Genomic DNA, 14,676 nt, shown 5'->3' with positions numbered 1-14,676 from the left:
CATTCAAGCTCAACACCATTTCAACCTAGCTTTTTTCACATTTTTTGGGTAATGATTTTAGCTTTAACTTTTTAACTTTTTGGTTATGTTTTTTTTATTAAAAATATTTGCTTGTTCTTGGTTGGTCTTTTGAGATGGTTTAGATTCAAGCTTGCAAAAATGATTAACTTTGGTTTACACACTTTTTTTTGAGTTTTTTTGCTCTTACTATCTTTTTGTTCATCTTTTTGTGGTTGCTTTGTGTTTGTTATTATTTACTTTTATTATTGATTTGTTGCTAAATTTGTTTGATTAATGAGGTCTATTAGATCATGACCATGGTTGTTTAGGGTTGATTAAATCTTCAATATTTAAAACCTATTAATGATTGATCATTAGATCATTCTTGATACTTTGAGGCATTGATATATTGCCTCTATTTCAACCATATTTGAGTCATTTGATGCATAGATGAAACCATTTTCTTATTGTTATTCTACTAACCACTAACTCCTAACTCCTAACATTTACATTATTGCACTTTACTTCCTTGCAATTTATTTTATTATTCACTTTATTTCAAGTATCCTATGTTTATGTTTATTGTTATCTTACTATATCATTTACATTATGCTAATTTTTTACTATCTTACTATCTTGCTAAATAAAAGAAGAATAAAAACAAAAGAACAAAACAAATCATAATTTGTTAAAATATTAACAGATGAACTTAAGGTTGCATAACTTTCTTTGTTACAAATCTATTGTTAGTTGATTTTTTAATCATCTTCAATACTTTGCATCAATGATAAGCTATCCCTTAATGTGCCATATTTTGAGTCCTTTTGATCTATGAAAAAATAGTCCTCAAAATATTCATTTTTGTACATGTTACTAACCACTAATTATATTTCATTAACTTTGTGTATCATTAACCTTTGTTATTGTGATTTTGGTATTATTGACTTATTATTTGTTTTATATCATTTATATCCACTAACCATTATTATTGTGATATTGTTATTCTTTATCTTGTAATTTACTTTTATGTAATTACCTTGTAATTTACATTCAAGTACTCATCATCATCATTGTACAAATTCATCATGCATGTTTATTTACTTGTTATTTATTTTATTGTCATCAAACATTAAAAACAACAAAAACATGATAAAATGATAAGACAAAAAATATTCACTTCACTCTTAATCAACTTGGACTTAGAGGATTTCATCTTAGGACCTTTGCTTGGAGTCCTTTTCATTAATCTTTGTGACACTTTGTAAATGTTGGATTTTATTCGTAACTTACATGCATGTTGTAAGAATGACATCATGGCACCACCTTAGGGGGACATGTTAGTAAGACCGTTATTATTTGTTTAGCTTAAGTCACTTTTGCACACAAAAGACTTTCTCTTGGGCTACCTTACAAGGAGACCCTTTAATTTCTTGTTGGTTACTTTGCATTCATGTTGCATAAGCCAAATGTCATAATCAAATAAAACAAACCCTTGATTCAACGTCAAGTGGCATTTTCATAGTCAAATTTAAAACATCTAATAATTACGATTATTATTGTGCGCCACGAGCCTTAAGTGGTGGAGAATGAGTAAGAATGGAGCATTCATACCTTTACTCTGACTATTTTGGATGCAAGACGCTTGGCTTGTTGTCTAGAATAGTCACCTCTGCCCATAGACTTTAGTACAATATAATCATAAACACTTATTTCATAAAACCCTTATTCAAGGTAAAAATAATACAACTTATCAAACTCATTTTTGTGCCTTAGGGCATCATCCCGAAAACCCTTTTCTCAAAGGTAAAATCGACCAACACACAAACATTTTCTACTCCGAACTACGGAGCTCTGATTCCTCATCCCCGAATGAGTGATACGTAGGAACAAGGGCCCCAATCCTTGGCGAGCACTATAATAATAAAACACCCCCTCTTTCACACACATTATTTTGAAAATAAAACGATGATCGATAAATCCACATGTATGTAAAACAACCCAAATGGTTCCCATGGAGTACCATGGACGTGAGGGGTGTTAATGTTGGTGTAAGCCCTAGAGGCCAATACTTTTGGTACTTGTATCGAATTATTTATTAATAATAAAAGGCATTTTTCTTTATTATGTTTGTTTAATAAAGTCCCTGGAATAGATAGTCCGTTTAATGTATCAAGTATGACTTAATCATGAGATCACATTAAACATAAGGACACTATTCTTAAAGTATCCGTAGTCAATCTTTATTGTGAAGTGGGATAACATTAAAGCATGAAGACTATTATGTTTATAGACTGATGATCACGTCTCATGGATCATGGATAAAGAGTTATCAAGTCTTAAACATAGGTATGAATATTAAGAGTAATATTCATACTAGATTGACCCGCTATGAGAATACTCTATAGAATGTTATGCAAAGTATCATAAGGTATTCTCATGGTGATAATGGTGTATACCACTCTTCGACCTGAAACCACTATGGACCCTAGATGTAGAGTTGAGTGCTTTATTGCTGATCCAACATTGTCCGTAACTGGATAACCATAAAGACAGTTGATGGGTACTCCACGAAGAATGCTAAGGGACATGAGTGACCTAGATGGAATTTACCCATCCTGCGTAACAAGATAAATGTCTATGGGCCCAATATTGAACTGGACAAGGATGACACAGTCTATGCCTTATGTTCAATATAGACATAAGGGCAAAAGGGTAATTATACACATAATTATTATCACATAAGGATTTGTCAGATTACATGACATTATCGTGTCTTGGGTAGCAGTGATGTGTTGCTAGATACCGCTCACTGTTTATTATGTTAAATGCGTGATTTAATATAATTGCCAACGTCGCGAAAACCTACAGGGTCACACACAAAGGACAGATTGATGAGAAATAGAGTAACTAAGGAACACTGTAAGGTACGGTGCACTTAAGTGGAATACGAAATATGGTAAGGTACCACACGCTTAAGTGATTTTGGGCATATTATAAGATATGGGCCAAAATACACTTAAGTGGGCTTTTTAGCTTGAAGCCCACACAAGTGGTTCTATAAATAGAACCCTTGGGTAGAAGCATTGTCACTCTTGCATTCCGTTTCTCTCTCTCTCAATCAAAGCCTTCATTCGTAGCAGCTAGCACTGAGATTGAAGGAATCCGTTCGTGTGGATTGAGTAGAGACGTTGTCATCGTTCAACGTTCGTGATCGCCACAAGAGGTAACGATTCTATCACTGATCATGCCCATTCGTAAGGATCACTAAATGGAGAAATTTTTAAATTCCGCTGCGCCTTGGATGACAATTCTCCTTCAGTGGTATTAGAGCCACTTACGAAACCATGAATCTGATAACTGTTTATTTTTCTATATTAATACGATTAAAACAGAATGAATCAAAGATTAAATTGAGATCGATCAAATTATATATATGATATAAGTAATCCTGATGCAAAATACATTATATATGATATAGTGTTCTTGTTTCGTTCATTCAAACACTCAATGGTTGTTTTCCTTTTAGCGATCAATGATCGTTTGCTTCTTGATCCGACATTAGTATGGTGAAGCAATGACGTGTTGATCAATCATACTGAATCAACAATCGAGATGTGTTTGACGGTCTGAAATTGGTGCATCAGGGTTAGTGACGGCACAAGGGTTGTATTGTCAGAGAGTTATGCGATTGGGGTTGTGACTGCACAAGAGTTGTGCTTTCTAACAAATTTTCGTATAGTGTTAACCGGTTAACGCATATGGTTAACCGGTTAACGCAAGACGGAATACTGTTTTCTAAAAGATTTTCAAACAGTGTTAACCGGTTAACGTATATGGTTAACCGGTTAACGTGAAATGGAATATAGCTTTCTAACAGTTTTTCAACAGTGTTAACCGGTTAACGTATTTGGTTAACCGGTTAACGCAAAACAGAATACAAATTATGAACAGATTTTCAAACAGTGTTAACCGGTTAACGCATATGGTTAACCGGTTAACGCAAGGCAAAATTCACCCGTTCGGCTAACTCTGCGTAATGTGATCGATCGTCGAGATTTAATTTGGTTTTAATTAATTAAAAGAATTAATAATAATAATAATGTGTTTATTATTGTCTTGTGGTGATCGGTTATGACCTTAGTTTTCCTTTATTTTGTTTTGGGTTTTAAAATACGACCTGCGTGTCGTGCCTCTCTTTTAATCTCTCAATGTAACTTCTTTTCTCATCTCACTCCCTCGTATGTAAAACGAGTTTCTTTATGTAATGTAATGTTATGAAGAAAGCAAAGAAGTCAGTGCCAAAGGAGGACAACCTTGAAGATCTTGCTTGGAGAAGCTTAGATCGTTATTAGGTTAGCTTAGGTTCTCTCATTGGCTTGGGAGAACAATTGCGCTAGGGGCCATAACTGTTTCATTATATATGTATGTTGATGCATGTGAGAGACGATTTATATGATAAATAAGCCGGTGAGATCAGAATAATTGAAAATTCCCTCAAATTAAATATTAAGTTTATGCTTTCCAAGTTTTAACACTCATCAAGACTAGTATCGGATAATGTAGGTTTCGCCTACGCGAGGTGCATGTTCTATATTAGTAAGGTGCGATGGGATAATTGTAATATCCAATTGTTAAAACCATGGGTCAAACTTAACTAAACAAATTATAATAAGATTATATATGTTTAGAAGCAAGAGTTGGGAATTATCCATGTGATGGATTGGAATAAGGAGTTATTCACCTAACTAAAATATTCGAGAGTTGTATTAGATACAATTGGAAGGAGTTCCTACCTAAATAACCTAGTTTTGTGTAATCCGCCTAGGCGGACTTAGAACGAAGTGAAATATGGATCTCGACCCACTAGAAAATCTTCCAACGGGATTTTCTGAATCAAATGATGAGGGTCATTTGTTTTGAGTAAAATAGTGGGAGCATATTTAATTAAAGGCCTAATTAAATATGTCAATGATACTTATATTTTCATTAATTCTTATGTAGATTACCATGACAACAAACACCTCTAACAACATCTTGCGATCAATCCTTGACAAAGAAAAATTGTCTGGGACAAATTTTCTGGATTGGCACCGAAACTTGAGGATTGTCCTCAAACATGATAAAAAGTTGTATATCTTGGAGAAACCTGTTCCTGAAGAGGAACCTCCTAGTTTTGCACCTAAGGCAGAAAGAGATGCTTATAAGAAGCATGTCGATGATGCCAATGAAACTGCTTGTCTCATGCTAGCTACCATGAACTCAGAATTGTAAAAGCAACATGAGAACATGGCAGCGTTCGATATGATCGAACACCTGAAGATGCTCTATCAAGAGCAAGCGAGGCATGAGAGGTTTGAAGTTTCAAAAGCCCTTTTTCAAGGCAAGTTAGCTGAGGGAGCCCCTGTAGGTCCCCATGTGCTCAAGATGATTGGGTATGTGGAAAACCTTGAGAGATTGGGTTTTCCCCTCGGAAAGGAACTTGCGACTGATTTGATCTTGCAATCGTTGCCAAATAGATTCAGTCAATTTGTCCTAAATTTCAATATGAATTATATGGACAAATCTCTTCCTGAACTGCTCGCCATGTTAAGAACTGCTGAGCAGAATCTGAAGTCAAAAGGGAAGTCCATTCTGATGATCGGAAATGGAAAGAGACAGAACAAAAGGCCCACTAAGCAGGGTGATAAAGGGAAAGACAAGGAAGTTGCCAAACCCAAACCCACTGTTGCTGCTTTAAAGCCTAGTGGAGGCATAGCAAAAGAAGGCACCTGCTTCCATTGCGGTAAGACCGGACACTGGAAGAGAAACTGCCCAAAGTACCTGGAAGATAAGAAGAATGGAGTAGAGACTTCAACTTCAGGTATTTTTGTTATTGAAATTAATTTATCTACTTCAGCATCATGTGTATTAGATACTGGATGCGGTTCTCACATTTGTACAAATGTGCAGGGACTAAAAAGGAGTAGAGATTTGGCAAAAGGTGAAGTCGACCTACGAGTTGGCAATGGAGCAAAGGTTGCTGCTTTAGCCGTAGGAACTTATGTATTGACTTTACCTAGTGGTTTAATAATTCAGTTAGAGAACTGTTATTATGTACCTGCAATTAGCAGGAATATTATTTCCGTTTCTTGTTTGGACAAGTTTGGTTTTTCATTTATAATAAAGAACAATTGTTGTTCAATTTATTTGAATGATATATTCTATGCTTCTGCACAAATGAACAATGGACTATATGTCCTTGATCTTGAAATGCCTATTTATAACATTAATACTAAAAGGATGAAACCTAATGAGTTAAATCCAACTTACCTTTGGCATTGTCGATTAGGCCACATAAATGAGAAACGCATTTCCAAACTCCATAAAGATGGACTGTTGGACTCTTTTGATTATGAATCATATGAGACATGCAGATCTTGTTTAATTGGAAAGATGACAAAGTCTCCATTCACAGGAAAAGGTGAAAGAGCTAATGATCTTTTGGCCCTCATACATACTGATGTATGTGGACCACTGAACATACCAGCCAGAGGAGGTTTTCAGTACTTCATCATATTTACTGATGATTTCAGTAGATATGGTTATGTGTATTTAATGAAACACAAATCAGAGTCCTTTGAAAAGTTCAAGGAATTCAAGAATGAAGTACAAAACCAACTAGGTAAGAATATTAAAACTCTTCGATTAGATCGAGGTGGTGAGTATTTAAGCCTAGAGTTTGATGACCGTCTGAAAGAGTGTGGGATCCTATCCCAACTTACTCCTCCTGGAACACCCCAATGGAATGGTGTATCTGAGAGAAGAAATCGAACCCTGTTAGACATGGTCCGATCCATGATGAGTCACGCCGATCTTCCAAACTCCTTTTGGGGACATGCACTATTGACAACAGCTTACACACTTAACCGTGTTCCATCCAAAAAGGTTGAGAAGACACCATATGAGATATGGAGTGGTAAGAAACCACATATGTCTTACATGAAGATTTGGGGTTGCGAAGTTTATGTGAAACGACAAATTTCAACTAAGCTTGAGCCCAAATCTGACAAATGCTTATCTGTGGGGTATCCTAAAGAAACAAGAGGGTATTACTTCTACAATCCTTCAGAGGGCAAAGTGTTTGTCGCTCGAACTGGAGTTTTCCTAGAAAAGGATTTTATTTCCAAAGGAATCAGTGGGAGGAAAGTAGAGCTTGAAGAAATTCAAGAATCACAAAGCATCGATACACCTATGGAGGAATTAGAGCAGGAAACACAAGTAGTTGTGGAAGAGCAACCTGCTCAAGTAGAACAAGACCAACGTAGGTCAAGCAGGATACGTCACCTACCTGAGAGATATGGATATCTCATAATAGACCAAGGTGATGTATTACTCATGGATCAAGATGAGCCTGTGACCTACCAAGAGGCCATAACTGGTCCCGAGTCTGAGAAGTGGCTAGAAGCCATGAAATCTGAAATGGATTCCATGTACACAAACCAAGTTTGGACCTTGGTAGAGCCTCCTGTAGGAGTCAACCCTATAGGATGCAAGTGGGTCTTCAAAAAGAAGACTGACATGGATGGTAAGGTACATACCTATAAGGCAAGACTGGTTGCAAAAGGATATAAACAAATTCATGGGGTTGACTATGATGAAACCTTTTCACCAGTTGCAATGCTTAAATATGTTCGGATTTTACTTGCTATCGCTGCATATCATGATTATGAAATATGGCAGATGGATGTCAAAACTGCTTTCCTTAATGGAATCTTCTTAAGGATGTGTACATGACACAACCTGAAGGATTTGACATACCAGAAGAAGCCCAAAAGATATGTAAGTTACAAAGGTCAATCTATGGATTGAAGCAAGCTTCTAGAAGCTGGAATCTTCGTTTTGATGAAACAGTAAAACAATATGGATTCATCAAGAACGAAGATGAGTCTTGTGTCTACAAGAAGGTTAGTGGGAGCATGATCGTTTTCCTGGTATTATATGTAGATGACATATTACTCATTGGAAACGATATCCCTACCCTGCAACAAGTAAAGTATTGGTTGGGGAAATGCTTTTCTATGAAGGACCTAGGTGAAGAAGCCTATATATTAGGAATCAGAATCTATAGAGATAGATCACAAAAACTGCTTGGCCTAAGTCAGAGTACGTACATAGACAAAGTGCTGAGACGCTTTAATATGCATGATTCCAAGAAAGGATTCATACTTATGCAACATGGCCTGTGTCTATCAAAAACACAATCCCCTTCAACTGAGGAAGAAAGGGATCACATGAATAAGATTCCATATGCATCTGCAATAGGATCTATCATGTATGCCATGTTATGTACTCGACCAGATGTCTCGTATGCTTTAAGTGCAACGAGTAGGTACCAATCTGATCCTAGTGATGCCTATTGGGTAGCTGTCAAGAATATCCTTAAGTACTTGAGAAGGACTAAGGACTCATTCTTGATATATGGAGGTCAGGAAGAGTTGGCTGTATTTGGATACACCGATGCTAGCTTCCAGACAGATAAGGATGACTTTAGATCACAATCTGGTTACGTGTTTTGTTTAAATGGTGGCGCTGTGAGCTGGAAAAGTTCAAAGCAAGATACAGTTGTTGATTCTACAACCGAGGCCGAGTATATTGCTGCCTCAAGTGCAGCAAAGGAAGCTGTTTGGATCAAAAAGTTCATTAGTGAACTTGACATAGTTCCTAGCATTGTGGATCCCATTGGTCTCTATTGTGATAACAATGGTTCTATCGCACAAGCTAAGGAGCCTATATCTCACCAATGATCCAAACACATACTTAGGCGTTATCACCTCATTCGAGAGATAATAGATAGAGGAGATGTGAAAATATGTAGAGTACCTACACTCGACAATATTGCTGACCCACTGACAAAGCCTCTTGCGCAGCAGAAGCATGATGGCCATACTAGATCTATGGGCATTAGGGATATGCCTGATTGGCTCTAGTGCTAGTGGGAGATTGTTGGTGTAAGCCCTAGAGGCCAATACTTTTGGTGTTTGTATCGAATTATTTATTAATAATAAAAGGCATTTTTCTTTATTATGTTTGTTTAATAAAGTCCTTGGAATAGATAGTCTGTTTAATGTATCAAGTATGACTTAATCATGAGATCACATTAAACATAAGGACACTATTCTTAAAGTATCCGTAGTCAAGCTTTATTGTGAAGTGGGATAACATTAAAGCATGAAGACTATTATGTTTGTAGACTGATGATCACGTCTCATGGATCATGGATAAAGAGTTATCAAGTCTTAAACATAGGTATGAATATTAAGAGTAATATTCATACTGGATTGACCCGCTATGAGAATACTATATAGAATGTTATGCAAAGTGTCATAAGTTATTCTCATGGTGATAATGGTGTATACCACTCTTCGACCTGAAACCACTATGGACCCTAGATGTAGAGTCGAGTGCTTTATTGCTGATCCAACATTGTCCGTAACTGGATAACCATAAAGACAGTTGATGGGTACTCCACGAAGCATGCTAAGGGACATGAGTGACCTAGATGGAATTTGCATATCCTGCGTAACATGATAAATGTTTATGGGCCCAATATTAAACTGGACAAGGATGACACGGTTTATGCCTTGTGTTCAATATAGACATAAGGGCAAAAGGGTAATTATACACATAATTATTATCACATAAGGATTTGTCAGATCACATGACATTTTCGTGTCTTAGGTAGCACTGATGTGTTGCTAGATACCGCTCACTGTTTATTATGTTAAATGCGTGATTTAATATAATTGCCAACGTCGCGAAAACCTACAGGGTCACACACAAAGGACGGATTGATGAGAAATAGAGTAACTAAGGAACACCGTAAGGTACGGTGCACTTAAGTGGAATACGAAATATGGTAAGGTACCACACGCTTAAGTGATTTTGGGCATATTATAAGATATGGGCCAAAATACACTTAAGTGGGCTTTTTAGCTTAAAGCCCACACAAGTGGTTCTATAAATAGAACCCTTAGATAGAAGCATTGTAATTCTTGCATTCCGTTTCTCTCTCTCTCAATCAAAGCCTTCATTCGTAGCAGCTAACACTGAGATTGAAGGAATCCGTTCGTGTGGACTGAGTAGAGACGTTGTCATCGTTCAACGTTCGTGATCGCCACAAGAGGTAACGATTCTATCATTGATCATGCCCATTCGTAAGGATCACTAAATGGAGAAATTTTTAAATTCCGCTGCGCCTTGGATGGCAATTCTCCTTCAGTTAATACCTTCCCCTTGCGTAACCAACTTCCGAACCCAAATCTCGGTTGTGAGACCGATTCCTTATTCTCTTTTAGCGCTTCCCATGCGCATCTCCTTTCCGAGGGTTTTATCGACTATTTCCCCTCTCCTCTCCGATAGAGGTAAACTAAATAAAAATTGGTGGCGACTCTTCTAACTTTGCCTCTCTTTGGCATCTCTTTAGTCTCAGTTTCGTTATCGTGAAATCCCGGTAGCGACAATCATCACTGACCATTGTTCAGAGAAGGACAAGTGGCAGTGGTGGTGGCCTCTTCCAAGTCACTTGTCCATGGTGGATCCCCTAGTGTTTCCCATATGAGCGTCCATATGGTATTCTGTGTACCTCCATTTGCGTTTCCCTTTGATCATTTGACTCAGATTTAGTATTGTCATCATATGGGGGAGGTTGATTCAACCAAGTTTGACTCCCTCAACCCCTAATGGACTGAGCGCCCATGGGCCCTTATTGGTTTCTCTTGTGCCCAATTTCTAACCACAATCCCATTTGCTTTGTTTTTTTAACTTATTTATTTTATTTTATTTTCTTAATATTATGTTTTATTTATTATTATTATTATTATTATAATTAACTAATATGAATTTATTTTAATTAATTATTTAGGTTAGTTGGCCATTAATTCACTTCATTAATAAATTTGATTTTTTCAATTAATTAATTAAAATAATTAATTCTAAATAACCTAAATATTTAATTTAAATACAATTTGGTTAATTAATTTAATCCTTATTTAATTATCATGCTTATCATAAACCATGCATCCCATTTTTGCCTTCTTAGAATCATATTTATTTTATTATTATCATGATTGTTTATTTGCTTAATTGGTAGTTAAAGTGAAAGAATGATTGATAATGTAAATCAATTTTTCTAAGTAATAAAAACCCTTGGTCCAACGCTAAGTGGATTTTTTAAAAACCTTGATCCAACGCCAAGTAAATTTTCAAAACCCGATACACTTCAAACCACGTTCATAATTTGCATCGCAACGCAAATCAAATGTTTGACCCAACATCAAGATCTTTTCATAATTAAACTCAAAACGATTAATTAATACCTTGACACTTTCAAAAATAACGAAAGAAAAAGGCTACTTGGGTGAAAGGTGCAGTCATAACCCCGAGTATTAGACCCAAGTTGTAATAGCTTTCAAGTCATAAATACTCATCTTTCACCAAAATACAAACGCATATCCTTTTTGCAATGAATTGAAAGAAAAATGCTACCTGAGTGAAAGGTTCAGTTAGAGTCCCGAAAACCAAGGCCAAGTTATAATAGCTTGCAAGTTCAAGTGTTTGTCTTTCATCACTACGCCAAATAAGGGAAAAGAGGGCGCTTATTTTGGCCTATAACAGCGCTTTTAAGCGCTCTCTAATCTGGCGCTGGCATAGGTAAAGACAGCGCTTTGTTCTCCTGGAGAAAGCGCTGTCTAAAGTGGCCACATTATAGTGCGCTTTAAGAAAAAAGCGCCATCTGGAGTGGTCCATAGAGGGACACCTTAGAGGGCGCTTTCAGGTAAAAGCGCCCTCTAAAGTTGTCAGTGTAAAGTGTTTAGAGGGCGCTTCCAGGAAAAAGCGCCCTCTAAAGTTGTCATTGTAAAGTGTTTAGAGGGCGCTTTCAGGAAAAAGCGCCCTCTAAAGTTATCAATGTAAAGTGTTTAGAGGGCGCTTTCAGGAAAAAGCGCCCTCTAAAGTTGTCATTGTAAAGTGTTTAGAGGGCGCTTTCAGGAAAAAGCGCCCTCTAAAGTTATCAATGTAAAGTGTTTAGAGGGCGCTTTCAGGAAAAAGCGCCCTCTAAAGTTGTCATTGTAAAGTGTTTAGAGGGCGCTTTCTGGACAAAGCGCTCTCTAATGTGTTAGTTATTTTAAAAAAATTTGTTTGAAAAACAGTGGATATATATTTATTTGGTAACCTGTTCGCATGCTGCAAAAGTGTAAAATTCATATTGATTTCATCCTTTAATCCAATGTTATACACCATTAATCCATTGATATATACAACATGAATCCATTTATATACAACATTAATCCTCCATATATACAACATTAATATATGATTCTTTGATCAACAATATACAACAACATATTCTCAAAGTACTACAATTAAGAGAATAAAACATAGCAACCAACACCCAGTGACCACTGTATCCAAAAGCTGTCTAGTAGTTCTAACCAATACTAAACAAAAACGCCCATCCACCCATGGTGGCAAACATGTTCTGTATATCCAAAAGCTGTCTAGTAGTTCTATCGCACATCCATACAAAATAAGGCTCAACCAAAACAACAGATGGCAGCATAAGTAGTCCCCTACAAAAAGAACACGTCCAAATGCAAATAACACAGAACTGTCAAAAGGCGATTGAGCAACAAAAAGTAAACAATGGCATAAAGTTAAATGACATAGCTAATATTACCTGAATTCCTGCATGGCTGTTAAGGTAAAAATCAAATTCCCTAGGGTGACAAATGCCGGTGTCTACCACGGTTCCTTTGACAATTTAGAACAACAAAATCAGCAAAAAGTGATAAATTCAAATGATAATATATACCAGCTGCATTGAGAAATATATTGAAAAAACCTGGCATAATTTTTCCACTTCTATCGGTCTCTTTGGGGTTGACAGGAAAGAGACGGGTGTGATGTCTCTTTTGGACCACTACAAAAGTAACTTTAAGTAGATACCCATCCTCTATTGAGACACAAGCCTGTATCTCCGACCATATTTTTTCTTTGCCAACCTTCAAGTCCGGACTTCTCCAATTATCACATGTAATCGGAATATGTTGTCGAACAAGGAAACCAATGTCGTAGAGGGATACTTTCAAATGTCCAGCATCATCATCTAAACAAATATCAATTGATACTTTCGAGCATCCCTTGCCCCTTGCACAAATGATTGACTTAATAATAGCCATTTTACCTGTAAAAAAGAAAACAATTAAAATCAGATGACAAATGTAAAAACAATTAAAATCATAAAAGTCATTTTACCTGTAATAAAGAAAACAATTAAAATCATTTGACCTGTACCTTTTTCACTAAGTTCTCTTTCTTTTCTTGGTTGGAATATGTTCTACATGTCTCTTAACAACACGGACGGTTGGATTGATCCAAATACCCTCATTATGATCATTTCTAATATATGAAACATTTGATATATTATTCTCATCTTGATCATTTCTGGTAAACGATTCAATCTCAACATCAATATCATCACCTTGATCTCCAGTGTTTTCATCAATTACTTTGTTGGAAAAAAGAACTATAGACCATTTCGTACTTTTCGGATCATTGACATAGAACACTTGTCTAGCTTGAGAGGCTAGAATAAAAGACTCATCTTTGTATCCCACCCTATTAAGATCCACTTGCAAAAATCCTGACTTATCCATTCGAATGTCGTTATTATTTTCAACCCACTTGCAACCAAATATAGGAATCTGAAACTTCTCATAATCAAACACCCAAATGCGCTCGATAACACCAAAATACGACAGATTTGCAAATTTGGGGTTTAAGTCCTTCACACTTGATATGTGCATTGCTTCAGCTACCACGGTGACACCACTATTCTGCATAGTACTTTTATCATCTTGTTCTTTGGTATAAAATGTGTATCCATTAATCGCGTATGCGCTATAAGAAAAAACATGGAAACTTGGACCATATGCTAAGCATCTCAACCTTTCTGTTATTGAAGCGGGATCTGAATAATACTTTGAATAAATATGATCCTTAAACCAAGGTATAAAACATCGATTGTGCTCTCGTACTATCCAATTTTCATTTCTATTGGGATTTAAACCTCGGAGAACATCCTTGTGAATTTCAACATACGGCTCAACCTCATTCTCATTGTGCAGAACATACAAATGCACTTGATCCCGTTCGACCCTTGATACTGCCACGATTTTATTTCCAATTAGATTTTTTCCTTCTTTCTTTTCGACAAGCTGAGACTTGGGGAGTCCGATTGACTGAACATTAGACAAATATTCAGTACAAAACTCAATCGCTTCTTCAACAATGTATCTTTCAACCATACAACCTTCTGGTCGACTTCGGTTCTTCACGTACCCTTTTAATATTTTCATATAACGTTCAACAGGGTACATCCATCTCATATAAGCTGGTCCACACAATTGTGTCTCTTTCACAAGATGAACAACTAGATGTACCATTATGTCAAAAAATGATGGAGGAAAAAACATTTCAAGCTCACACAAAGTAATAACGATTTCTTTTTGCAACATTGGTAAGATCGCAGGATCGATCACCTTACTGCAAATTGACTTGAAGAAAGAACACAACTTAGTTATAGAGCTTCTTACTTTTTCTGGAAGAATAGAACGTATACCTATTGGGAGAAAATGTTCC

This window comes from Lathyrus oleraceus, chromosome 3, assembly GCF_024323335.1.
Source record: "Lathyrus oleraceus cultivar Zhongwan6 chromosome 3, CAAS_Psat_ZW6_1.0, whole genome shotgun sequence".
Lineage (NCBI taxonomy): Eukaryota > Viridiplantae > Streptophyta > Magnoliopsida > Fabales > Fabaceae > Lathyrus > Lathyrus oleraceus.
The sequence above is the reverse complement of the archived record's forward strand: the minus strand, read 5'-3'. Positions refer to the sequence as shown.